The sequence below is a fragment of the Triturus cristatus genome, chromosome 5_2 (genome assembly GCF_964204655.1).
Source record: "Triturus cristatus chromosome 5_2, aTriCri1.1, whole genome shotgun sequence".
Taxonomy (NCBI): Eukaryota; Metazoa; Chordata; class Amphibia; order Caudata; family Salamandridae; genus Triturus; species Triturus cristatus.
Genome location: NC_140588.1, coordinates 330,828,258 through 330,853,961, shown reverse-complemented (window position 1 = coordinate 330,853,961; position 25,704 = coordinate 330,828,258). Strand labels below are relative to the sequence as shown.

The 25,704-nt window shown below is 43.6% G+C and overlaps 1 protein-coding gene across 2 annotated transcripts in view; it reads left to right on the top strand.

Moving 5' to 3' along the window:
• NUP153 (nucleoporin 153) overlaps positions 1-25,704 on the top strand; it is a 608,884-nt gene that overhangs the window by 16,834 nt on the left and 566,346 nt on the right. The gene's annotated exons all lie outside the window — the stretch shown is intronic.

Sequence of the window (25,704 nt, the reverse complement as noted above, 5' to 3'; positions counted from 1 at the left end):
AAGTAAGACATTCCATTACTTTAAAATGTTGTGACTACTGAAGAGCGCCCCCCCCCCCCTCCGATGAGGCTAGCAGCGTGAGTACCTAAACTGCAGGGTAGGTGACTACCCCACCTAGCCATGTTCATTTTTTCTGCATGTTTTTGTTGTTAGTGTTAGTGTGTATTTATATGCAAGACACTACTCACTATCCTATAGATAATATAACCAATTAAGGAATGAACAGTGGTTTCCTCTACCAATGTATGACAAAACTGATTACAGTTTTATTTTTAGGGTTTTATTACAGGAGTGGCTGTTAAGGTAAGACTTATTCTTGCCTGTGCAGGGATGATACATATTCCATCAACTGTTAGGGGATCCTAGCCTATCCCAATGAAGGCTAGAGACTGTCTGAACATTTAAAGCAGCTAAAACATGTTGATAAGGATGTTTGAGACCTAATCTCTCCCCACATCCTCACTTTTTAAAATCTTACTCATGTACCCTTAAATTAAAGGCAACTCCTTTGAATTTACAGAGAAGTAGTTTTAACTGTTAGTTCTGGATCCTTCGCTAATCCAGTGCCATTTATTTGGATCTCCCTCAATCTGAGGTTGAGACCATCTTGGCTGTAATATCCTAGCAAAATGGGGTGGAGATGCCAATAATAAAGCATGCCACGATGTCGGTGGTGCTTCTGTGTCCAATATCTTTGATCTTGTTTCTCTAGGACAGTGGGAGCAGAGACAGTCGACTATGTACCGCTGTGCGCAGTTGAATCATCAATCTTGACCTTAATAGTCACATAAGGTCTGTAGTGTTTTCCTTCTGCCCAAAATAGAGCCAAACTTGGAGTGTGAAATACCTCCTGGTTCAAGATCAAGGGCTAAGAAAAGATATTAAATAAATTATTGTGGCTTGATGGTGCTGATTGCTGTAGTCTGATCTCAGTCTACGGATGTGATATGCAGTAACCAAGTGCTGTGTTTCTGTGTATGCCTGGGTTATGTATCTGTTCTTCACTCTATCTAGGTAGACATTTAAGCACTAGAAAGCAGACAGAAGTCTTGTCTCCCTAGCCGTATATTTAGAGTAATAAAGGAAATGGCTCAACTGGTTTGGTGGTCTTAATATGCCATCACTTGTGTGGTGTAGAATCCTGGAGTTGTCCGTCCATAGGCTCAAGAGTACAGACTATTTGTTTTGATGGTCTTAAATTCAACTTGCTGACTTCCTGTATCTTGGGGGTTGGGTTCCTAATATCTTAAAGCAGTTTAATTGTTTGCTTCTCAATGTAAGAGCTAGTTGTCAATTCCCTACTGTAGTCCACAAGCTTTCAATACGAAAGAGACTTGTGGAATATTCTCCCCGAGTACAACAGTAACTTTTTCCCCATGGTTTGTGCAATAGAAAAAAGTTTGAATCGGTCTTAAACCATTGTGGTACAGTGGCAGATCCATACTTTTCTCTTTTGACCAGTGGAACATGCATCTGTGTTTATCCAGAGATTTTTTTTTTCTTTTTCTTTTAATAGAGCAGACGTTAACTAATTATTGGACTCCACTTCCTATTGAGACTTTTTGCCTCTATAGATTTGCCCACGTCTTTTGTCGTTACACACCCTGCCCCACACTGCTCTTATTTGATAACATGATAAAATATGTATCTATTAATAGATTGTCGCATGAAATGAGGAAATGGATCACTAACAAGACCACGATTTCGGTGTGATACAGCCAATGTTTATTATTTGCAGTTATTTCACCAGATCTGACCAGTCTTGGTGTCAGTTGCTGTGAGACTTTTGTTAGGATGTGAAATATGTTTCAATCCCTTTCTCTTGACAATTTTGGCAATATTGCCTGTCCAGCAAAGCAGGGGGTAGTGAGTTGGGCGTATCCAGGTAAAGGTAGTATGCTGCATCAAATGTGATCAAAGCCAGCCTATAGTTCCACTGCTACAAGGCAGCTAGGTCTTAGAGCAAAGCCATTAATACATAACTGGCTATATTTATATTTGAGATTCAGAATATTGTCTCCGGTGTCTTTACTCTCCAACTTTGCAATATGGAAACAGCACCACAAAATTGGATACATTTCTTCTGGGACTACAGAACTACCTTTTGACCTAATTGTCAATTGAAGCGACCCCATTGATAATAAATATGCAAGATTGTCAGATCTGTAAATTTGTTTGACTTCCTAATTAAATGTTTAGTTGAAGGGATGCTAGGAAAATTCACTCTTGCCCAAGTTAAAGCATACCAGTACTCTTTATCAGCGCCCCAACCTTCCTGGAAAATCTTTTGTCCTTCACATCAGAAGCTTATTGCGTTCATTGAAGAATTCAAGCAGTACCTTGCTCTTCTTTGTGAGTTTGCCTTTTTTGTGACTGCCAGTAATTTTGTTAGTGATTTGACGCTTTTCGCCATTTTAAAAATAAACAAATTGCTTTTGGCAGACTTGTATCCTTACTACTTGTTCGGTTTAATCTTGGTTGCCATTGCGCCACTTTTTTTGTTCACTAGTTTGCTGGATTCAATTGGTCACTCGTGTTCTGGTAGTAACATCCTGCAGACTACCATTTGCACACTTGTCAGCTGTTTGAAAACCCACACTCACCACAAAGTAGATTTGCATCATAAAACTGTATCTTTGTAAAACAATACATATGTCCTGCCAAAAGCAATATTTTTGTAAGTGTTAAACCATGCCAAAAGCAATATTTAAGTGTTAAACAACTTCCCTGGCAAACAACACGAATGGGCTTTTCCAACTTTGTACTTTTCAGTGATAAAGATTTCTGGGGCTCAACTGTTCATTTAGTTGGAATGTTGTGTTGACAAACTGTATGACTATGGCCATTGGCGTTATTAAACTGCTGGGTAGGCAGAACTATTTAAAAAGGTCTCCTGCCCCTTCCCTTGTATAATTTATTGTCCCAGTGGAAAAGTGTAGGAAAAAAGTAACAAAACTTAAAAAATTGAGTGACTTGCCACCTTTTAAACCGGTTTTCGGTAAGGAATAGTTCGGCAGATGTAGCCCTCTAAATGTTTCTGAAATTGTGTATAATTAAAAGAATAGGACTTATGTAGTAAATGTTCACATCTTAACAATGAATGCTAGTGGGGCGACCCAGCTTGGTAGTCAAGTATAAAAAAGTATGTTCTTCCACGGTAAATTAAAATGCAGGCGAAAAGGGCAAGACAAGACAAATAATTTTTCTATGGGTATTTCTGGAATGTTAGCGTTCCAGAATCAGAACTAGCCTCTTATTTTTCACTCACCATTAAAGTAAACAAAAAGTGGGCCCTTGAGGGTTCTAGAACATAGTCCTAATATATCCAAATTCAGTTGCAACACTTGAAGTTTGCCACTAGCATGCAACACAAAATGCCGTTGAAAACGAATCTCGCATATTATTCTTTTGCCCAATTTACACTCCCTCAAGGAAAAAGTGGATTATACCAATATGTCGTAATATGAGATTCAGGACATATTTAGAAGCACTGAGAATTTTGAAAACGGATACATCTCAGAAAATAGTCTTTAGTTTAAGCAGATATTTGTTTGCAGTAAACCTTACTGGTAAGAGAAAGGGTTTGGAATTTGGATGGGTTTTATTCTTCTCTCTGCTTTAGCTATATTCGATTTAAACTATAGCAATCTTTCTGAGATGTATTCTCCACCTGTATCTGCATCCTAACCTCTCCAGAGGTTAACATATTTGCTTTACTCACTTAATTGGCACCATTGGACAATCCTGGATTGTATAATTGTTTGATAAATGCAAAAATTAACCATTCTTTTACAATGAATCCAATATGCACTTCATTCGCTAAAATTAGAAGTTGATTACTATAATAGCTGTATTTGTCATTCCCTCTGTGAATATCATAATTTGCCCTGACATAACATCTGTAAACTGTCTTTAATGAATGATTAATTGTAAAACGCCAACTTTTTACTTACACAAATGTACTTTAAATTGAATTTTTTAAAATGTTAAACCAATTATTTATCTATTGTGTTTTAAATTTGTAAAATGTACATGTGTATCTTTATGGTTTTCTTTTAATACCGAACAAAGATTTTAATATACAAAAGTTAGCAAAAGCCTGTAGGTTTGAGTAAGTTCCTGGTTAAATTCTGGGTGTAGCTTACCAAATAAGAAATTTCTTAAGGTATACCTAGACTGTAAGGGTGAAAACTTGACAGTTAAGACGCTGACCCACGATTTATTTCAGATCTGCAAAGAAGATACCATAATAAGTATTCTAACAGAAACCTCATTTAGTGTTGCACCTACTGCTGTATGTGAATGCCTTGTATAGGACCATTCTAAGTTGTTTCCTCTCCCATAATGTCCGGACAGTTGAACTGGGTGTGCCTGAAAACTTTATAATAATTTCCTGTGCTCTCACCTTGTACTCTGAAACTAGTGCCCTTCTGACTTCCCAGCCTAGGCACGATTGTGCATCTACCCCTGACACGTCTCTACAACGCCCACCTGCTGAGGACCAGCAGTGTGGTTTCCTAATATAGCATCTCTTTTCACTGTTCACCATGGTGTCTGCAAACCTTGTGTGACTGAGCATCGCCACTTGCCAGATCTTCAGGTAAACCAAAAACTGCCCTACCACGACTACCGTACCCTGTTTAATAACGAGTTGCCCAACCAGGATGCAACACTTCACAGCTAATCACACTTGTAGAATGATCTTGTACATAACCTCACTAGCACACCAGCCATGAAACAATTTGTCAATTAACTGGGAATTCGCATTATTGTCTTTAAGTTGTTGCCCTTTTGCTGTTTGTTTTCAGTTTCCGTTTACTCGGCTTACTGTGATCTTAAGCCAAGCACTGGTTTTATAAATCTTGTGTAGAGATTGACGTCCTACACTTAACTAAATACATTTATATCAATACTTTTCACCAGCCAAACTATTAAGATAGCTAGTCCTGCTGTAAAAATTTAACATAGCAGGTTGGAACACAAATTGCTTGTATTTCTGATAGCCATATAATAATTATTTTGGTTGGGGTAAACCTATGAGCTGGTGTTCATAGCAGTTGTGTACTACAGTTGGATGATTGTCGTATTTTCTTTAACAGAGTAAGTACATTTCACGGGATTCCAGAAGGTGATTACTCTGAGCTGAGGCTTTTTTTGCTTAATGAGAATTCCAAATGGCTTCTGGCACATTTTGTTTATATTTTACCATAAAAGCATGCTCGACTTACTGGTCCATTATACATTTTCAGCATATGAAATGCTTCTGTAATTTACAGTGACAGTGTTGTACCCAACTGCCAGTGGCAAACATTTAAGCCTTTCAATACTGCCAAGGACACAGATTTCTTGGACCACCGAGAGCACTGCTAAAGAATATCAAAACAATAATCAAACTTGTTCGTGCATTTCCCTTCATGTTCCTATTTATATTTAGAAACTTCCTATCATATATTATGCATTCCTCTCTAATACAAAGACCACTCCTGTAGTCTAAAACAATTGTGTTGATGACATACAATTATTTCAAATTTCATAAAAATCGTGACAATATTGATTTCTGTTATAATCATCAAAGAACAAACTGCCCAATGCATTTCAGGATGCACTCCCTTCAGGGGCTGTTTATAACTGAAATAAAAAACAAACAAAAAACACAAGTTGGTCCATTATCTACCTAATTCACATATTCAGTGTACTTCGTGATACAACTTACTGGCTGATTTGTGACTTAAAGTGCATATTCTATTACAAACTAGTGGTAATGAGTCACCATGCGGAGAAAAGAACATGTGAAAACCAGTGAACCTACCCTCGAGAAAACCACAATTTCACAGACGTGTTCCCAAAATTGCGAAGGAAAAAATAAGATGAATAAAAAAGTGAGTTTAGAGTCGAACATATCACATGCAACATCGAAATCTGAATTTTGGTGATTAAAATCAAACGCTGAAAAGGCATAAACTTACTGACTCCGAATGTTGTTCAACCGATTTGATTCTGCCGATAGCTGTAGATGAAATAACAGCACTGTGGTAAATAATTTAATTACCGGGACTTAATTTGATACAGAACATAATAAAAATAGCTCAGTAAATAAGAGGCAGAATCCGTGGTATTAGAGGTTCGGAATGGGCTTTATTCTAATGGACGATTTCGAAATCGTGGCCTCCAAGTTCCATCACCACGGAGGTTCAGGAAGTGAAGTACATACATTATTGATAATTATTCACTTTTATACAATAGGCATTACAGTGAGGCAAAGGCAAGAGGCGTAACAATTGATAGTAAAGATAACATTTCACATGCGTAGCTGAAGGAGGCGTAATTGGGAGTAACAAGAAAACGTCATTGATTGTGATGTCACATATGGGTGGATCTATGAAATAATTTCGCAATGTCAGCAGAAATACTTGGCAGAAATGCGCGCGCAGCAGCATGACGTGTGATTGACGTGCAGCTAGGGGGTGGAGGGGACTTGACATTTAACTCTACATGTGGCGACAGAAGTCTGGAGGGTCAAGTCAACCTAATCCCAAATCATATCTAATCATCCTATGTTTAAAGAACTAAGTTATCCAAAAGAGAGGCCTTCTTTAAGTAGAATCTTATACTATAATGACTATACTGCCTGTTAGTGCGTGTACAAGCGTCTACACTAGATGCGAGGGCAGGAATCTTCCATAGCAACAGGGCTATGAATTACTTGTATAAAGACAGAAAAACCGGGCCTTTGCTCGGTAGCTGGCAGAATGTTTACTTAAACTACTAGACAGGAATGCATTGGGCAGGGATCGGAGCAGATAATTTCGAAGGTGAAATACAGTTCTTGGCAGGCAGCAAGCTGATGTCAGGCATCGTGAGCCGCGCAGGGAATGAGACAAAGTTCATGGTCACAGATGCAGGCTCGGACTGGAGCTTCAGAGACAGAAAGCAAGAAAAGCTTGATGACAGAATCAGGGCCTACTTGCCTGGACTGTAAAAATGGCATAAGTGAACCATATAAAGGCGGTGGCCTTTTGTACTTAGGAATGGAATATCCGGCCCATTCATGGCGGATCTGAAAGAGGACATGTTAACGGTGGACGCACATGTATTTGCGTCTTCATAACTGGAACTGGAGGGAACATACATGTACTTGTAACATGCACATAGAACCGTTGGGGTCCAAGATAGGGGACATAACTGACCAGAAAAATCCATATTTCCACATTCCCTCCTTGTCCCCTACTTGCCCGTCAAGAGATATCAATCTTCATGAATCCATTGATCTGTTCATATAGCATCATTTGTTCTTCTTTCTTCTTCCGGGATTTTGAACGAAAATCTTGATGTGGAATGCACGATGTGGCACACAGACCACAAATCGCTGGTCCACATTGCAGGCATAAGCAGCAACTGAATAGTATGAGAAGGCCAATACCTAGGAAGGATAGAACTCTCCATCCCCAGGCTGATAACACGCTCCAAAACCAACCGGACCAAGTCCAGGTGCCTGGATTCTGGTGTATCTGGCTTACAATCTTATGAAGGCGGGTTATGGCTTTATATACAGATGGCGAATTTTCTGGTATGAATACACAGCAGCTTGATCCGATGACCCTACAAGCTCCGCCCCTATCGGCCAGGATGACGTCAAGGACAAGACGATTTTGAAGCACAACAATCCGCATAGCAGACTGCTCTTCTGTTAAATTGCCTAAGGCGGAAATAGTTTCGTTCACTACTGCTTCAAGGGTTCTAGTTAATCTACGTATCAGTTTACTATTAGTAACGGTACCTATATAGGGAAAGAGACCTTTATTGAAATCTGTGTATTTTTCCCATGCTGTTTCAGTGTAATCGACTATTGGGAGATCTCTCCTTTCTCTATTGTGTACTAAATGAGTATTTCTGTGATAATCAGGAGGAGCTAGGAAAACAGGTGGCAAAAGGAATCCAATGTAGCAGGTACCATCCCAATCTAGAGGCAAACGTACATATGCCGTCTGACCACATATAAAATAGGAATGGCGGGAAGCTCTAAATGTCGACTTGCCTTGATCACTAAATTCTATTACAGTGGTGCATCTACTATGGCCCATATGTATGGAACCATTCTTTCTTACACATAATTCACCTTTTACTGGAAATACTGACATGGCGGGCAAACTTGGAGTGACTTCGGATTCGACATTCAAGATCAAGAGATTAAGCGTAAAATTACCTAATCCATATACTTCATTTTCTAGATCAGTTCCTGTTCTTTTGGGAAGTCCCTCCTTGTTGGGGTGGCAGACTTTAAGTAAGACTAAGTTCAGATTTCCCCATACCCAGTTGTCTTGATAAACTGCAGAATTTGAATCTAAGGAATTAATTAAGCTAAACCATGCTCCACAGGAGCCGTTGTGTGTGAACGGGTATGGAAAAAGAGGTAGAATTCCTTTATAGTTCTGATAGGGAGGGAGTCGGCCACATATCCAACAATTTGTAGCATTGCTAACCTGATGGGAATGATGTAACATACTAATAAAAGTGTTATTGCGCAGCGCAAATCTGTATGACAATTCATGCGGAGGTAATTCACTAAAAGAATGTTCAGCAGTAATATTATAAACATGTCTAGAAATAGGATAATATATGTGCAACAATATACTTGCAATAATTATAAAAAGACTTAAGGAAAACAAAATTAATAACGTCACTGTGCAATGACTACGCAGTGATTTACAATACGCATGTCGTTTCAACATTTTTCGGGTTTTTTCTCTATTCAGATCTAAGGGATACATGTCAGAGACAAATTCAACCGCTTCACCTTGGAGAGGACTTAAACAATCGAATTGCCCGACGGATTAGATCTGAGTTTTAGTTTATAATGTTCGTGACTACTGGTTTCAACCAAAGGAAGTTTTGAGTCAATGGGTGAAGACACGCGAGGTGTAGTTTTTATATCCGATGGTAGTCCATAAAATTTCTTGATATGACTTGAATATAGGTTTATTCAAAGGAGGACACGCCCAGTGTGGTATGGTACGGTCAAATGAAGCAAATGTTTGGGAACCCACCAAGTGGGTTAGAAGACCCCTCACACACCAACCTGGTTGGTGTCATGCTTCATCATCGGGGCCCCAACCGGGTGGCCGAGTGCCTCCCGGTTGTGCTGCGACGCCTGACTGCAGCGGAGCTGGTGTGGTGCAGAAGTGTGATGTGGTGAAAGATTAAAAAATACCACTGAGGATCCTTACCATAGAGAAATTTATTTTGGCGGCTCAGGGTATTGGTTAAAAAGCTATGTGGTGCAACTAAATGAAGAAGTAATTATCTATTAGTTGACTAAGTGATGGGTCTACATGTTTCAGCTCTCTAGTAAAAAATAGTGGGGAGCTTTCGTCAGGACCAGTGAGGAGTGAGTGGCAAAAAAGTGTAGTGCCACGTGGTGAATAAAATTTAAAAATAGGGTTACCTACACACTCGCTAAGGTGTGTGGAACGCGGTGTCAACACATTAGCGGACACTTGGCGCAAACCTGTGGAAGGAAAAACAAGACAGCACACAATACATATTTAACATTTGATGCACTGAGTGGCAGGCGACATACTGGTAGGTTTTATTGTGCCGTGAGATATCAAACCTGTCTTCAATAAGCGTACCATAAGTGACACACATACCTATAAGGTGTATCATGTTGCTATGCAGAGGAGCGGAGGCAAGACCATTAGTAGTGCTAGATGATGCGTATAAACGGTCTGTGGACTAAAGGTGCCAAGTGGTAAATGCCGCGGCACTATGTGGGCCTCTCTGTGAAAACCATACAAACAGCCGCCAAGTGACGATTGCGGAACCTCAGAATGAGGAATGTACAGAATATGTGGCCCAGGGTGCGCTGAAAGTGAGTGGCTGCATGGAGCCTCTGAGCGCTGTAGAAGATGACTGGGCACAGACTAAAAACAGACGGACACTGCGCAAAAAGTAACAAAGGAGAAAGTTAATTACACTATGGCTGAGTGGCTGCGCTGTGCAGGATGCGGGAGGGGGGCGCTTCTTACAAACGAACTGTAGGTAAAAGGAACAGGTTAAGAGAGCGTAGATGGCAGGAATGGGCTCGTATCCTGCTGCAACAATTCTGAGACACCTTACTTGGTTACGAAGCTGCCATCGCCGTGCACCTACTATGGTCTCCCGTCGTCCCGGATGCTGCCGGATCCCGGGGAGGGAGGAGGTTAAGTAGGGAGGGGCGCCATTAACTACGTGCATTTGTGCTCGCTAGCTAAGGCGTAATGGGCTGTAATGCGCATGCGTGAGGGGGAAGCGAGATGCTTCCGCGCATACGCGGATGTTACTGCTAGTCAGTGCAACCAATATCGTGACGCGCATGCGTGTAAGGATGGCCCGGAGCGCAGATGGTGGGTAGTGGCGCTCGGGGAATTGAAGTATATAAGTGAATCTATGGTCGAAGCAGGTATGCTTGATAGAGCTGGGTATTGCCAGGTGATCCCGCAGTGGGAGTGTATAGAGAGGAGGCACGACTATATGCACTGTGCAGTGCCTGGGGGCCGCCCGGGGGGGCAGTGCATGAGCGCTGGGCAGCGAGGAAAAAGGGGGGCCAGATATCAATGCTAATGATGGGTGTCTGAGAAGATGAACCAGATAAGATGTAAGGTATGGCGAGGCCTATAGATAAAGGCTGGTGGCATCATCCCAAAGGGGTCAGGGCTTATTCAGGCTGTTCCGGGGGGCACGGGGCAGTGAATGAGCGCTGGGCAGCGGGGAAATCAGAGCCAGATAAATGTTATTGATGGGTGTCTGAGAGGATGGACCCAGTATGGCAGAGCCTATAGATAAAGGCTGGTGGCATCGTCCCTAGGGAGTCAGGGCTTTCTCAGGCTGTTCCAAGGGATATTATCGTTCAAGCCGGTGATGTGGCTCGAAAGTCGATAAATCCATCTTTGTTCCTGTTCTAGGAGGCGGGACTGGATATTGGGGATGTTGTTGTCCAAAGCCTCAATAATCACCCATCTCATGTCGTTAGTCGTGTGGCCTTTTTCCAGGAAGTGGTTTGTCATTCTGGTGGTGTTCTTCTTGCAGCGAATGGTGCTGCGGTGTTCACAGATGCGGGTTTTGACTTTGCGTGTGGTCATTCCTATGTAAGTTAGATCACATGGACATTTGATTCGGTATACAACATTCTCCGTGTTGCAGTTGGTGTGTTTGCGTAACTCCCATGTTTTCCCAGGTTCCAAGTTGAGCTGCTTGGTTGTCTCTGTGATGTGGCATACACTGCAGTTGCCACAGGGGTAGTGCCCTTTGATATTGGGGAGGCCCCAAGCGTTAAGTACCGTGTGTGGAGGTCTGGTAGGTGCCAAAGGTCTAGTAGACACAATGGTGTCCCTGATGGATCTTGCCCTTTTGGTAGAGAGAAGGGGAGGGTCCCAATTCAGGTGGCCTGTACGGAGGATCTTCCAGTTCTTTTTAATGATCTGTGCCACTTTGTTGGACACTGTGTTATACGTGGTGACACATGTGAGTGGGGGAGGGGTGGGTTCCTTTGGGTACGTTGTGAGAAGACCCTCTCGGTTTTGATTTCTGGCCCTTTTGTTGGCGGTCTTTGTTATGTGCCTTGGGTAACCGCGTTCGTGCAGTTTAAGGCAGAGGTCTTGGGCTTGTGCTTTGTAGTCCTTGGGATCGCTACAGTTTCTGCGAAGTCGCAGAAATTGGCCATACGGGAGATTCTCCCGGAGGGCACGTGGGTGGAAGCTGGAAAAATGGAGGAGGGAGTTACGTGCGGTGGGTTTGAAGTGTGTTTTACTCATGAGACCCCCTGCCACTGCATATATGTCGAGATCCAGAAATGTGGTATGGTATCTGTCAAAGCTGTGTGTGAAGCGCAAGTTTTGGTCACACGTGTTTAACCAATCAGACGAGGAGCCAAACCCGAGACCAGCAACCAGGCCCGAGCACACGCTAAGCCTTATCACCAACCTCTCCCAACATACTCTAACATCCGCAGAGGAAGACATCCTTGAGAAAGGTCTAGGCTACGCACCTACGTCCAAGCTGGACAAATTCAAACTTCATTGCGAACTAGCGGAATTTTTTCGCAAATTAAAACTCAAGGCGTTCTTCGAGAATACACCGATCCTTCCTGACCCTATTGACCAGGGGGACACCACCCTCCGAGTTAAGTCTACCTTTGTGCCCCCGCCGAGCTCTATCCCCCCGGAAATCTTGGTATACGAGCAAGCGGTGTTCAAGGAAGTAGAAGCCCTTGAAGAACCCCACACATTTCAAAACACCAGTAAACAAGAACGACTGGCCTTACAAACACTGAAGAGTAACCCTGACATAATCATTAAACCTGCTGACAAAGGGGGTGGCACGGTAATCCTCAATAAAAAGGATTACCAGCAGGAGTGCCTGCGTCTACTCAACGACATTAAGAACTACGAGCTGCTCGATCATGATCCCAGCTCTTCACTAAAAGCGAAAATCGAGACCCTTGTAGGAGAAGCCGAACAAAGCGGGCACATCTCCAAAAGTGAGGCAAAATTCCTGACCACCACCGAAGGAAAAATACCATACTTCTATACTGTTCCCAAGATTCACAAGAACAAGTTTCCCCCCCCAGGTCGCCCGATTGTTTCAGGCATTGGGTCCCTTCTGGAACCCCTCTCACGCTTCTGTGATCATTTTTTACAACCTTTGGTCCAGTCCACAAGCACGTATCTTAAAGACACTAAAGATCTGCTGGGACTCTTAGCCAACATTCACTACGACCCCGAAAAATCCTTCCTGGTATCACTGGACGTGGAGAGCCTGTACACCAGCCTCCCCCAAGATGATACCCTACGTGTTCTTGAACAGGCCCTCAATGAGGCAGATTGGCAATACCACACGCCCCCCTCTTTTGTCCTGAAATGCGCTACCCTCGCACTCAAGGATAATTACTTTGAATATGAGGGCAAGCTCTACCTACAGAAGTACGGTACATCAATGGGGAGCGTTTTCGCTCCCAGCATAGCGGGCCTGTATGTTTTCAGCTTTGAGACCAAACATCTGCTCAACAACAACCAGCCACGCAATCCACACATCAAGTTCTACAAACGCTACATTGATGACATTCTCCTTATCTGGGAAGGTTCGAGCGAAACCCTCATTTCCTTCTGTGATTGGTTAAACACGTGTGACCAAAACTTGCGCTTCACACACAGCTTTGACAGATACCATACCACATTTCTGGATCTCGACATATATGCAGTGGCAGGGGGTCTCATGAGTAAAACACACTTCAAACCCACCGCACGTAACTCCCTCCTCCATTTTTCCAGCTTCCACCCACGTGCCCTCCGGGAGAATCTCCCGTATGGCCAATTTCTGCGACTTCGCAGAAACTGTAGCGATCCCAAGGACTACAAAGCACAAGCCCAAGACCTCTGCCTTAAACTGCACGAACGCGGTTACCCAAGGCACATAACAAAGACCGCCAACAAAAGGGCCAGAAATCAAAACCGAGAGGGTCTTCTCACAACGTACCCAAAGGAACCCACCCCTCCCCCACTCACATGTGTCACCACGTATAACACAGTGTCCAACAAAGTGGCACAGATCATTAAAAAGAACTGGAAGATCCTCCGTACAGGCCACCTGAATTGGCACCCTCCCCTTCTCTCTACCAAAAGGGCAAGATCCATCAGGGACACCATTGTGTCTACTAGACCTTTGGCACCTACCAGACCTCCACACACGGTACTTAACGCTTGGGGCCTCCCCAATATCAAAGGGCACTACCCCTGTGGCAACTGCAGTGTATGCCACATCACAGAGACAACCAAGCAGCTCAACTTGGAACCTGGGAAAACATGGGAGTTACGCAAACACACCAACTGCAACACGGAGAATGTTGTATACCGAATCAAATGTCCATGTGATCTAACTTACATAGGAATGACCACACGCAAAGTCAAAACCCGCATCTGTGAACACCGCAGCACCATTCGCTGCAAGAAGAACACCACCAGAATGACAAACCACTTCCTGGAAAAAGGCCACACGACTAACGACATGAGATGGGTGATTATTGAGGCTTTGGACAACAACATCCCCAATATCCAGTCCCGCCTCCTAGAACAGGAACAAAGATGGATTTATCGACTTTCGAGCCACATCACCGGCTTGAACGATAATATCCCTTGGAACAGCCTGAGAAAGCCCTGACTCCCTAGGGACGATGCCACCAGCCTTTATCTATAGGCTCTGCCATACTGGGTCCATCCTCTCAGACACCCATCAATAACATTTATCTGGCTCTGATTTCCCCGCTGCCCAGCGCTCATTCACTGCCCCGTGCCCCCCGGAACAGCCTGAATAAGCCCTGACCCCTTTGGGATGATGCCACCAGCCTTTATCTATAGGCCTCGCCATACCTTACATCTTATCTGGTTCATCTTCTCAGACACCCATCATTAGCATTGATATCTGGCCCCCCTTTTTCCTCGCTGCCCAGCGCTCATGCACTGCCCCCCCGGGCGGCCCCCAGGCACTGCACAGTGCATATAGTCGTGCCTCCTCTCTATACACTCCCACTGCGGGATCACCTGGCAATACCCAGCTCTATCAAGCATACCTGCTTCGACCATAGATTCACTTATATACTTCAATTCCCCGAGCGCCACTACCCACCATCTGCGCTCCGGGCCATCCTTACACGCATGCGCGTCACGATATTGGTTGCACTGACTAGCAGTAACATCCGCGTATGCGCGGAAGCATCTCGCTTCCCCCTCACGCATGCGCATTACAGCCCATTACGCCTTAGCTAGCGAGCACAAATGCACGTAGTTAATGGCGCCCCTCCCTACTTAACCTCCTCCCTCCCCGGGATCCGGCAGCATCCGGGACGACGGGAGACCATAGTAGGTGCACGGCGATGGCAGCTTCGTAACCAAGTAAGGTGTCTCAGAATTGTTGCAGCAGGATACGAGCCCATTCCTGCCATCTACGCTCTCTTAACCTGTTCCTTTTACCTACAGTTCGTTTGTAAGAAGCGCCCCCCTCCCGCATCCTGCACAGCGCAGCCACTCAGCCATAGTGTAATTAACTTTCTCCTTTGTTACTTTTTGCGCAGTGTCCGTCTGTTTTTAGTCTGTGCCCAGTCATCTTCTACAGCGCTCAGAGGCTCCATGCAGCCACTCACTTTCAGCGCACCCTGGGCCACATATTCTGTACATTCCTCATTCTGAGGTTCCGCAATCGTCACTTGGCGGCTGTTTGTATGGTTTTCACAGAGAGGCCCACATAGTGCCGCGGCATTTACCACTTGGCACCTTTAGTCCACAGACCGTTTATACGCATCATCTAGCACTACTAATGGTCTTGCCTCCGCTCCTCTGCATAGCAACATGATACACCTTATAGGTATGTGTGTCACTTATGGTACGCTTATTGAAGACAGGTTTGATATCTCACGGCACAATAAAACCTACCAGTATGTCGCCTGCCACTCAGTGCATCAAATGTTAAATATGTATTGTGTGCTGTCTTGTTTTTCCTTCCACAGGTTTGCGCCAAGTGTCCGCTAATGTGTTGACACCGCGTTCCACACACCTTAGCGAGTGTGTAGGTAACCCTATTTTTAAATTTTATTCACCACGTGGCACTACACTTTTTTGCCACTCACTCCTCACTGGTCCTGACGAAAGCTCCCCACTATTTTTTACTAGAGAGCTGAAACATGTAGACCCATCACTTAGTCAACTAATAGATAATTACTTCTTCATTTAGTTGCACCACATAGCTTTTTAACCAATACCCTGAGCCGCCAAAATAAATTTCTCTATGGTAAGGATCCTCAGTGGTATTTTTTAATCTTTCACCACATCACACTTCTGCACCACACCAGCTCCGCTGCAGTCAGGCGTCGCAGCACAACCGGGAGGCACTCGGCCACCCGGTTGGGGCCCCGATGATGAAGCATGACACCAACCAGGTTGGTGTGTGAGGGGTCTTCTAACCCACTTGGTGGGTTCCCAAACATTTGCTTCATTTGACCGTACCATACCACACTGGGCGTGTCCTCCTTTGAATAAACTTATCTAACTCCAGGGGATACGGACACAACCCCTCCTTGTTGTCCCTAGCTCTCCCTTTGTTCTTTATAATGACTTGAATATACCCAGCCTTTTCTGCCTTCGATCTTCACGGCTGTCCTTGTGGTGAGCAAGACCAATTGTGGCGACCTCCACCTAGGATCCAGCTGAGTCTTTCGATTAAAGTTCCTCACTAAAACGAGATCCCCCGGAATTACGTCATGGGGTTTCACTTCAGTGTTGTCAGGAAAAGCTGCAGCTACCTGTGAACGACAAGATTGTAGTGCAGACATCAAGGAAGCCAAATAATCTGTCAGCATATTACAGTCAATATCAGTTATTTTACGTGGTATAGGCGTCCCCCACATATTTGGTGGTCTGCCAAAGATCACCTCATACGGAGATAGCCCTGTTCGAGAGTGTGCTACCATTCTCATGTAAAAGAGTGCAACTGGTAATGCTACTACCCAGTCGACACCTTTCTCCCTGCATATTTTGGACAATCTAATTTTCAGGGTCTGATTATGTCTTTCCACGAGACCTGCTGCCTCGGGGTGTCGGACACAGTGGAATTTCCACTGATAGCCTAACAAAAGTGAAACGTGTTTCATAAGTTCGGATGAGAACGGCTGGCCGTTATCTGAGTAGACAGCACGTGGTAAACCGTACCGTGGGAAGAATTCTCGAACTAGCTGTTTGGCAGTAGTCGGGGCAGTGTAATCTGAAACCGGGTATGCCTCTGTCCAACGGGAAAGAGCACAGACAACTACGAGAACATATTTGAATCCTCGACATCGTTCCATCTGGACATAATCCATCTGGAGGATTTCAAAAGGGTGATCAGGAGGCTGAAATCCACCCTGCTCTACGGGGATGCTTTTTCCTGGGTTGAACTGACAACAGATCATACAGGTACGAACTTTTTGTTTCGCTGCTGCTCGTAAATGCTTGTTGAACCAGATATGTTGAATGCTGTCTAGCATAGCTTTCTCTCCTAGATGCGCTGGACTATGGACAGTGTTAATAATGACTTGGACCATTGAATCAGGAAGGAACCATACAGATTTTTCCTTCGTCATCCATCCTTGATCCGTTTGGATCCCTCCTAATTCAGTCCATTTCCTTATTTCGTCTGGAGTAGCATGTGTCTGTCAATTACATCAAGAGTGGGATCCTTAACCATCATGCAATGTGTTGGTGTCTGGACTATTGTCTTTGTCATGTCGGATGTTTGAGTTTGAGCAGTCTGTTTAGCTGTTCTGTCAGTTAGATCATTGCCTTGAGAAATGATATCAGTAATTTTCGTATGAGCTTTGCATTTCATAATCGATATTGCAATGGGTAGATGTATTGCATCTAATAAGGCATGAATGAGGGGTCCGTGCTGAATGTGGGCACCGTGAGAAGTTAAATAACCTCTCTCTCGCCACAGCACGCCGAAGTCATGTACAACTCCGAATGCATAACGTGAATCAGTGTATATGTTGACTTTTTTATTTGTGGCTTGAATACAGGCCTGTGTCAGAGCGACGAGCTCTGCTGCTTGAGCGGACAAGGTATTTATACACTTGGTTTCAATAATTTCGGTGTCTGTTGTGACTGCATAAGCGGCCACTAACTCTCCTGTACTTGTTCTCATACATGAACCATCTACATACAACGTCAGGTCTGGGTCTGACAATGGAACATCTGTCAAGTCTTGTCTGGGTTTCGTCGTGATTGTAATAACGTCAATGCAGTCATGGGCTAGTGGGTCTGTTCCAATTACGGGTAAAAGTGTGGCAGGATTCAATGTGTTGCAACGTCTGATTTCTATATGTGGCTGAAACAATGTTAATTCGTAACCTGTAAGTCGCGCTATAGTTAAATGTTGTGTTTGCGTTCGATTCAAAAGAACCTCTACTGCATGTGGTATTTGTACTGTCAATGGATGTCCTAACACTATGGCATCGCTTTGTCTGATTGCTAAAGCTGTCGCTGCCACTGATTTCAGGCACGCAGGCAGAGCCTGAGCTACGGGATCTAATGTACTAGAAAAATAAGCACACGGTTTGTGTGATCCTGCTTGTTCCTGTGTGAGTACTGACAAGGCAGTACCTTCTCGTTCTGTAACAAAGAGTGTAAAATGTTTTCTGTAACATGGTGTTGCTAAAACAGGTGCTTGGCATAGAGCTTTCTTTAAGCTTTCAAAAGCTAGTGTGTGTTCCTGAGTCCAAGGGAGGACAGTCGATGTGGCTGCCTCCTGTGTTGTTAATTAAATGAGTGGTTTTGCTAGAAATGCATACTGAGGGATCCACTGCCTACAATATGAAGTGAGGCCTATGAAAGCCCGCACCTCCTTTTGCATCTTGGGTATTGGCATGTTAGCTATTAACTGAATGCGATCTGGTGTAAGCTGCCTTCCCTCCTTGGACAGCGAGTGACCAAGGTAAATAACTCGCTGGACACAGAATTGCAGCTTAGAAGGGGACACCTTGTGCCCCTTTTCGGCTAGAAATTGTAAAACCGTCAGTGATGCTTTTTCACATTCAGGTTCGCTTCGGGCGGTGATCAGCAGATCATCGACATATTGAAGCAGAGCAGTGTTGACTGGCATGTGTATACTGTCAAGTTCTCGTTTCAGTGCTTGGCTATAGATGCTGGGGCTTTCTGTAAATCCTTGAGGTGCGCGTGTGAATTTAAAGCTACGTCCATTTAAACTAAATCCGAACAAGTATTGGCTTTCCGGATCTATTGGGACGCTGAAAAAGGCATTTTTGAGATCAATTACAGTAAAGAATGTTGCTTCGGAATCAATAGCTGTCAGTAATGAAGAGATGTCTGGAACTACGGGGTATTGTGGTACAATACATTTATTTAATTCACGCAGATCAATAACCAATCGATATACTGGGGGAGCCTTTGGATCAGTTCGTTTAAGAATCGGAATTATCGGTGAATTACATACATTGGAGTCGGTCTCCACAACCACTCCTTGGCCGATAAGCTCGTCAATGATTTGCAGTAAAGCCATTACAGCATCTGGGGGTAACTTGTATTGTCGCATTCGTGGTAGTACCACTCCTGCCTTTAGTGTGACTCGATATGGTGTAATGTTCATGCAACCAACATCTGTAGTGCCTTGTGCCCATAAATGTGTGGGTAAAATCTGCAGTCGGGAATCCATGTCTCGAGACACATAATGACCTTTAAAATCACGTAAAAACAATCTTACTCCTTCCGGAGAACAACATATTATAGCTCCTAGAGCTTTCAGTGTTTTTATACCTAACAAGTTTTCTGGACATGATTTAGTAAGCAATAAATCTGTAGTTCTGGTCAAGGGTCCTATCGTAAGTGGAAGAGGCTGTGATACTTCATTAACAATAGGTTTTCCTGAAAAACCAAGGGAAATATTCTGTGAGCCTGAGAGGGGTGCCCCTGGAACTTCACTACGTTTTATAGTTGTTCGACTTGCCCCTGTATCAAGTAAAAATTTTCTATCTTGGCCTAATAATTCACTATGTACATAAGGTCCTTCTTGATCTACAGGGACCTCGATAAGGGGTAAGTCAACTTCCCTCTCTAGGCTGGTTCATGCATATCGTTGGTAATCAGGATAGTCATACTGTGCGGTCTGGTACAGCTGTCGTGTCGTGGTTTGTGTGGCAGCAGCAGGCAACGCTGGTGCGGCCGGCACAAACTGTATAGACTGTTGTGGAGCTGGCATGGCCTGTGCATGCTGCGGTGCTCCTTGTTCATTCTGATCCTGTCTAGGTGGCCGTGGTCTTTCTTTTGTAATACCTGTGGCGATATTACGCTTCAGGACTGGGCAATCGTGTATATAATGACCTGGTTGTTTACAGTAGTTGCATGTCCCTTTTACAGGTCCTGCTGAATCACCGGAATGTGTCGTACCCTTTTTATGTCCTTCAGCTGGAACTGTCTGGGAGACTAGCATTTTCATTTTCGTGTCTTTCATGCGTCTTTGTTCATGTTCTTGTTCTTCTCTAATTCTATTGTAATGGTACTGTAACATTTGTAACATTTGTGATGGGGTATTACCTTGCCAGGTACTCTCGAATTTTAATACTCTATTCTTCACTTGGGGCAAAGAATTTTCAACTAATTTTGTCACAAACAGATGTGGGTATGACTCGCTACTTGCTTTTATACCACTATTTATACCATAACATTTTTCGAATCGGGCATAGAAATCACTAGTGTCTTCATCTTGCTTTTGTTTACAGGCTGAGATTGCACCCCAGTCTTCCTTTTTCGTGGTTAGTAAACGTGGCAGTACCTGTACTAGTAAACCTGGTAGTGCTTTAGTTTTGTCCCCAAGCCCCGAACCTGGACCTCGGGCCTTTTCTTCATTTTCTAATGCTGTCCAATCTATCTTTTGGTCTCCCACTTCCCACTCTTTTTCCTTGAGTTTTTCATAAATGCCAGCAGGCATCAATACCTTTAATATTGTCATAATGTCGGGATAGGTATACTCTCCCATGAGTAACATGTCTTTAATTTCTCGGTGAAAACCCGCTGGGTCTTTGTCATGACTGGGTACCACTTTCTTCATTTCCAACAATTCTATTTTTGATATGGGCGTATATACATATACACGTTTAAACTGATTGTCCTCGCCCTTTATTGGGTGCACTTCTCGTAAGGGATTCTGTCTGTCCATGTAATACATCGGTCTTTCCTTGATGGCCAGTGAATCATGTTCTGGACATACAAAAAGAATGTACTGCTTTCTGGATTCTAGTATTTCCTTAATTAACTTAGTACCTGAACCTTTCCATCTATTCGTGAGTAATTCAGTCAATATATCAGGTAAGGGACCAGGATCTGAATGTTGGCTTTTATATAGTATAAGAAGTTGTTGAATCATATAAATCCCAGCTAAACGCTGTTCATCTGGGGTGAGGTTCAAAAATGTGTGTGCTACTGTATCATCATCATACTTTCCGGGACTGTCAATCCAATGAACGGCTGACCTGGCTAATTCTTGTTCATCCATAGAATCAAGAAAATGATAACCCCTTCGTTCTCGCAGTAATTTGTCAGCGGCTTGGAACGAATGCTCGGGGGACCTCATATTTATTATAGGTGTTTGGAAATTCCTGTTATTATCTGGACATATCGGACGTATCGGGTCAGTAAAGTATCTAGTACTATTACAAGATCTTCCTCTACCTACATAGGCTATGGTTTCTGACTGTCCTGTGGACAGTCCTGATCCTTCCTCCTCCTCGTTTTGTTCAAACTGGTCTACCGCTAATCTCTCTTCGTGTAGGCGTTCTATTTCTTTACGGATCTTTCTGCACATGGCTATTATACATTTTTGCCTGTCATGTCTCCCTTCTGATATGTTCTGGCTCCATCTGGTAAGAGTTTCCATTGTTTCCGGGTCTACCCCCGGTCGGTCTTGATTTCTGATCACACAATTTATGAGGAAACGTAACAGTTCCCCCTGTATCTCCACTTTCTGGTATTCCATAGCTCTGTTAATACTTTCAGAATCTCGCCCTGTTTGGACAAAATGATATATATTATCTAGATGCATAGTCATTCCTGGTAACTTCCCTAAATACACCGCGGCTCGTCTGATACGTAATGATGCCAGGATCATTTCGTCCTCTTTGCCGGGCACAGGGTCATATCTACAATCTACAAGAAGTTCCTTAAGCGTGCGGGAATTTATGAGTTTGGGGGTACGTGGATGTGCTGACTCTTGAAAGGTAAGTTTATTTATTCTGGGTGGCGTAGAAAAAATATTAGTAGCACCTCCGGTAGCCCCGTCTGGGGTATCGGGCGTGAAGGGATTCGTTGAACGCGATACAGCAACTATAGGTGTGGACACAGCTATAGAAGTAGCTGTAGGAGCAGATGTGGAAACGGACGTGCTTGCCGGAACTTGTGTCAGTATTTGATGCTGTAAGGATACAGATACAGGATCTTGGCGTTGAACCTCCCCGGCCGACGGTCTGTGTGGGGCGGGGTTAGCATACTCGGGAGCTGCGTCGTCTAAATATGAGGAAAGAAAAACATCTTCTGCGGTTCTAGGATGCCCTTTAGGATGTACCTTTATTGGAAACAATGGGGGTGGCAAATCTTTTGGTATCCCCGCAGTAGCCTTAGGTAATCCTTCGGCCAGAAGGGGATACATACCCTTCATAAGGGCATTTCTTTGTCTGTCTACTTGTTCTGATTTCACTCGTGTACCTTCTTCAATTAATAGATTTTCTTGAACTTTATTTGAATTCTCTTTACTCTTCTCTTCCTGTCTACGTGCTTTTTCTGTGCGTCTATACGATTCTTTACGCCATAATTCAATGGCGTCTTTCTGTGACTGTCTGGCTTTCCTTTTCCATAACTCTTCCTCTACTTTTACGATGCAATCTGCATCCCAGGTCCCAGCTGCGGGCCACCTCTGACTTTCTGGTAATTCCTTAGTGTAGTCTACCCATAGATCAAGAAATAATATAGCGTCTAGGCCGTGTTTATGATACATGAAGTACCCTGGAGTGTCCCTAGGAGGAATGGGAACAGCTTCTTCGAGTACCCCTTTTCTAGTGGTGATCTGTCTTAGTTTCGAAAAGAGCGGCATATTGAGAACTGGTCTGATACTTGGTCTTGAACAAACTTAATACAATAAAAACACAATAATGAACAGTCATTCACACCACAGTATGCAGAACGTATTAAAAACATTTAACATTTAACCTTTAACTGAGCAACGATGATGACGATCTAAGAAAACTTAATCATAAAACATAATTCTCGACATTAACGGAAATTATTCTGGATTTATATACTTGATATACTAGATATACTGCTAAACAGTACAGATACACTGCTAAACAGTGCAGACCGGATTTGTGTACCCAAACCCGTCTGGACCGGCACAACTTATGTGCACGCCAGAACGCCTCCCCAGTAATGGTACTCACCGGGTAGCTCGGAACGGAAGGCCTCGGAACGGAACTGAACTGAACTGGACCGGACCGGACTGGACTCGACTCGACTCGAAAACTTCGGACACGTCAGGACATCGGAAACCTGGTGGGCCTCTGTATACCTCGGATCTTGCTCTCTCAGCTAGGCTCTGGTCGGGATACTTCGCACTTCTCACCGCCTCGTCTGGGTGTTGATCGCAGCCTCAGTCGCCCCCGCTTGACCGGAGGGAGATACAGGAAATCCTGCTGGTACGCGTTGTTGTCCGTCCAGCTGTGGCAGGAGACCGGGCCTGCAACGCACCGCCGGCGCGTGAGATGAGAAAGTGTCCCTATTCGGGCGCCATTTATGTGGTAAATAATTTAATTACCGGGACTTAATTTGATACAGAACATAATAAAAATAGCTCAGTAAATAAGAGGCAGAATCCGTGGTATTAGAGGTTCGGAATGGGCTTTATTCTAATGGACGATTTCGAAATCGTGGCCTCCAAGTTCCATCACCACGGAGGTTCTGGAAGTGAAGTACATACATTATTGATAATTATTCACTTTTATACAATAGGCATTACAGTGAGGCAAAGGCAAGAGGCGTAACAATTGATAGTAAAGATAACATTTCTCATGCGTAGCTGAAGGAGGCGTAATTGGGAGTAACAAGAAAACGTCATTGATTGTGATGTCACATATGGGTGGATCTATGAAATAATTTCGCAATGTCAGCAGAAATACTTGGCAGAAATGCGCGCGCAGCAGCATGACGTGTGATTGACGTGCAGCTAGGGGGTGGAGGGGACTTGACATTTAACTCTACATGTGGCGACAGAAGTCTGGAGGGTCAAGTCAACCTAATCCCAAATCATATCTAATCATCCTATGTTTAAAGAACTAAGTTATCCAAAAGAGAGGCCTTCTTGAAGTAGAATCTTATACTATAATGACTATACTGCCTGTTAGTGCGTGTACAAGCGTCTACACTAGATGCGAGGGCAGGAATCTTCCATAGCAACAGGGCTATGAATTACTTGTATAAAGACAGAAAAACCGGGCCTTTGCTCGGTAGCTGGCAGAATGTTTACTTAAACTACTAGACAGGAATGCATTGGGCAGGGATCGGAGCAGATAATTTCGAAGGTGAAATACAGTTCTTGGCAGGCAGCAAGCTGATGTCAGGCATCGTGAGCCGCGCAGGGAATGAGACAAAGTTCATGGTCACAGATGCAGGCTCGGACTGGAGCTTCAGAGACAGAAAGCAAGAAAAGCTTGATGACAGAATCAGGGCCTACTTGCCTGGACTGTAAAAATGGCATAAGTGAACCATATAAAGGCGGTGGCCTTTTGTACTTAGGAATGGAATATCCGGCCCATTCATGGCGGATCTGAAAGAGGACATGTTAACGGTGGACGCACATGTATTTGCGTCTTCATAACTGGAACTGGAGGGAACATACATGTACTTGTAACATGCACATAGAACCGTTGGGGTCCAAGATAGGGGACATAACTGACCAGAAAAATCCATATTTCCACAGCACAACTCCGTTGAACACTGCATGTACTCTGGCCTCTCAATGTAACTTGTAAAAGATTCTGTGATTATCAAGCCTACCCAATAAATCATACACATTCTTCTAATGTGCCAACCGTTGATGGGGGCATCTTCTAAAGTCGCCAACTTGATGGACAAACCGTGGAAAAACTACGACCTCAATCGTAATCCGCCTATGGGCGTGAACAACCAAAGAGAAACAACATAAATAAACCATATGTGGACATAAGATTCTATCCCTTTATTCAAAACATAGTTGGTGCCTGCTTGAAAAATACCTATTGCAGCGTTTCCTATTGGCATACCAAACACTTCCCATTCAGTGGAATTCAGATGCGTGGACAACTTCCTCTGTTTTTACTGCTCACTATTTCATCGAAAATAGAAATGACTAGTCCTAACGTGCTTCCTGTAAAATTTCATCCATCGGGTGTTGCCCTGTTAGTGTGAAAAATTCTTAAAACTACTCCAACTTAATCACAAAAGAACTTTATTAAATGATATCTATATGCCACCCCAATGTGGAAATGTCAAAACCATCCAAAAATTTACGTTCCAAAATCATATATGCTGAATGTACTGCTCATTATCGCATCTATATCTTTAACGCTGAAATAAATTAAACTAACAATGTTCGACTGGTAGGGAACATCAATCGAATGTACAAATACCTGGGTAATGTTAACAAATACTTTGATAATAGTCCTTGGCAGAGTACTTCATTGCTCAGGCATGGTCTCTGATGGCCAGGGACAGCGATCGGGAAACATTTAGGTATTGATATACGTGATCTGCGCTTTTGAGTAATTTGCTTGTATACTCCATGTGCGCACATGGGGTATTTAGTAGTTGTGAATCTCTAGTAATTCATTGGCCCTGTGTCTATGGATCACACTTGGCAAAGGTCGCAACGTCTTTCCCCATTTGCCTAGATCTGTGTTTTGTGGCTATTTTGTTAGGTACATTGTAATTTTGTTCTACTCTTGCCACCAGTCGAAGATTACTTGCATTGTAATTACTTAATCAGGAGTCGCCAAGCTGGTGACAAGGCTGCACTTGAAGTGTCCTAATCGTTTTCAACACCCTCTTCCATATCTCATCCATAAATAGATACTTGTGCCTCGGGCAAGCTTTCCATAGTTACTTTGTGGCGAAG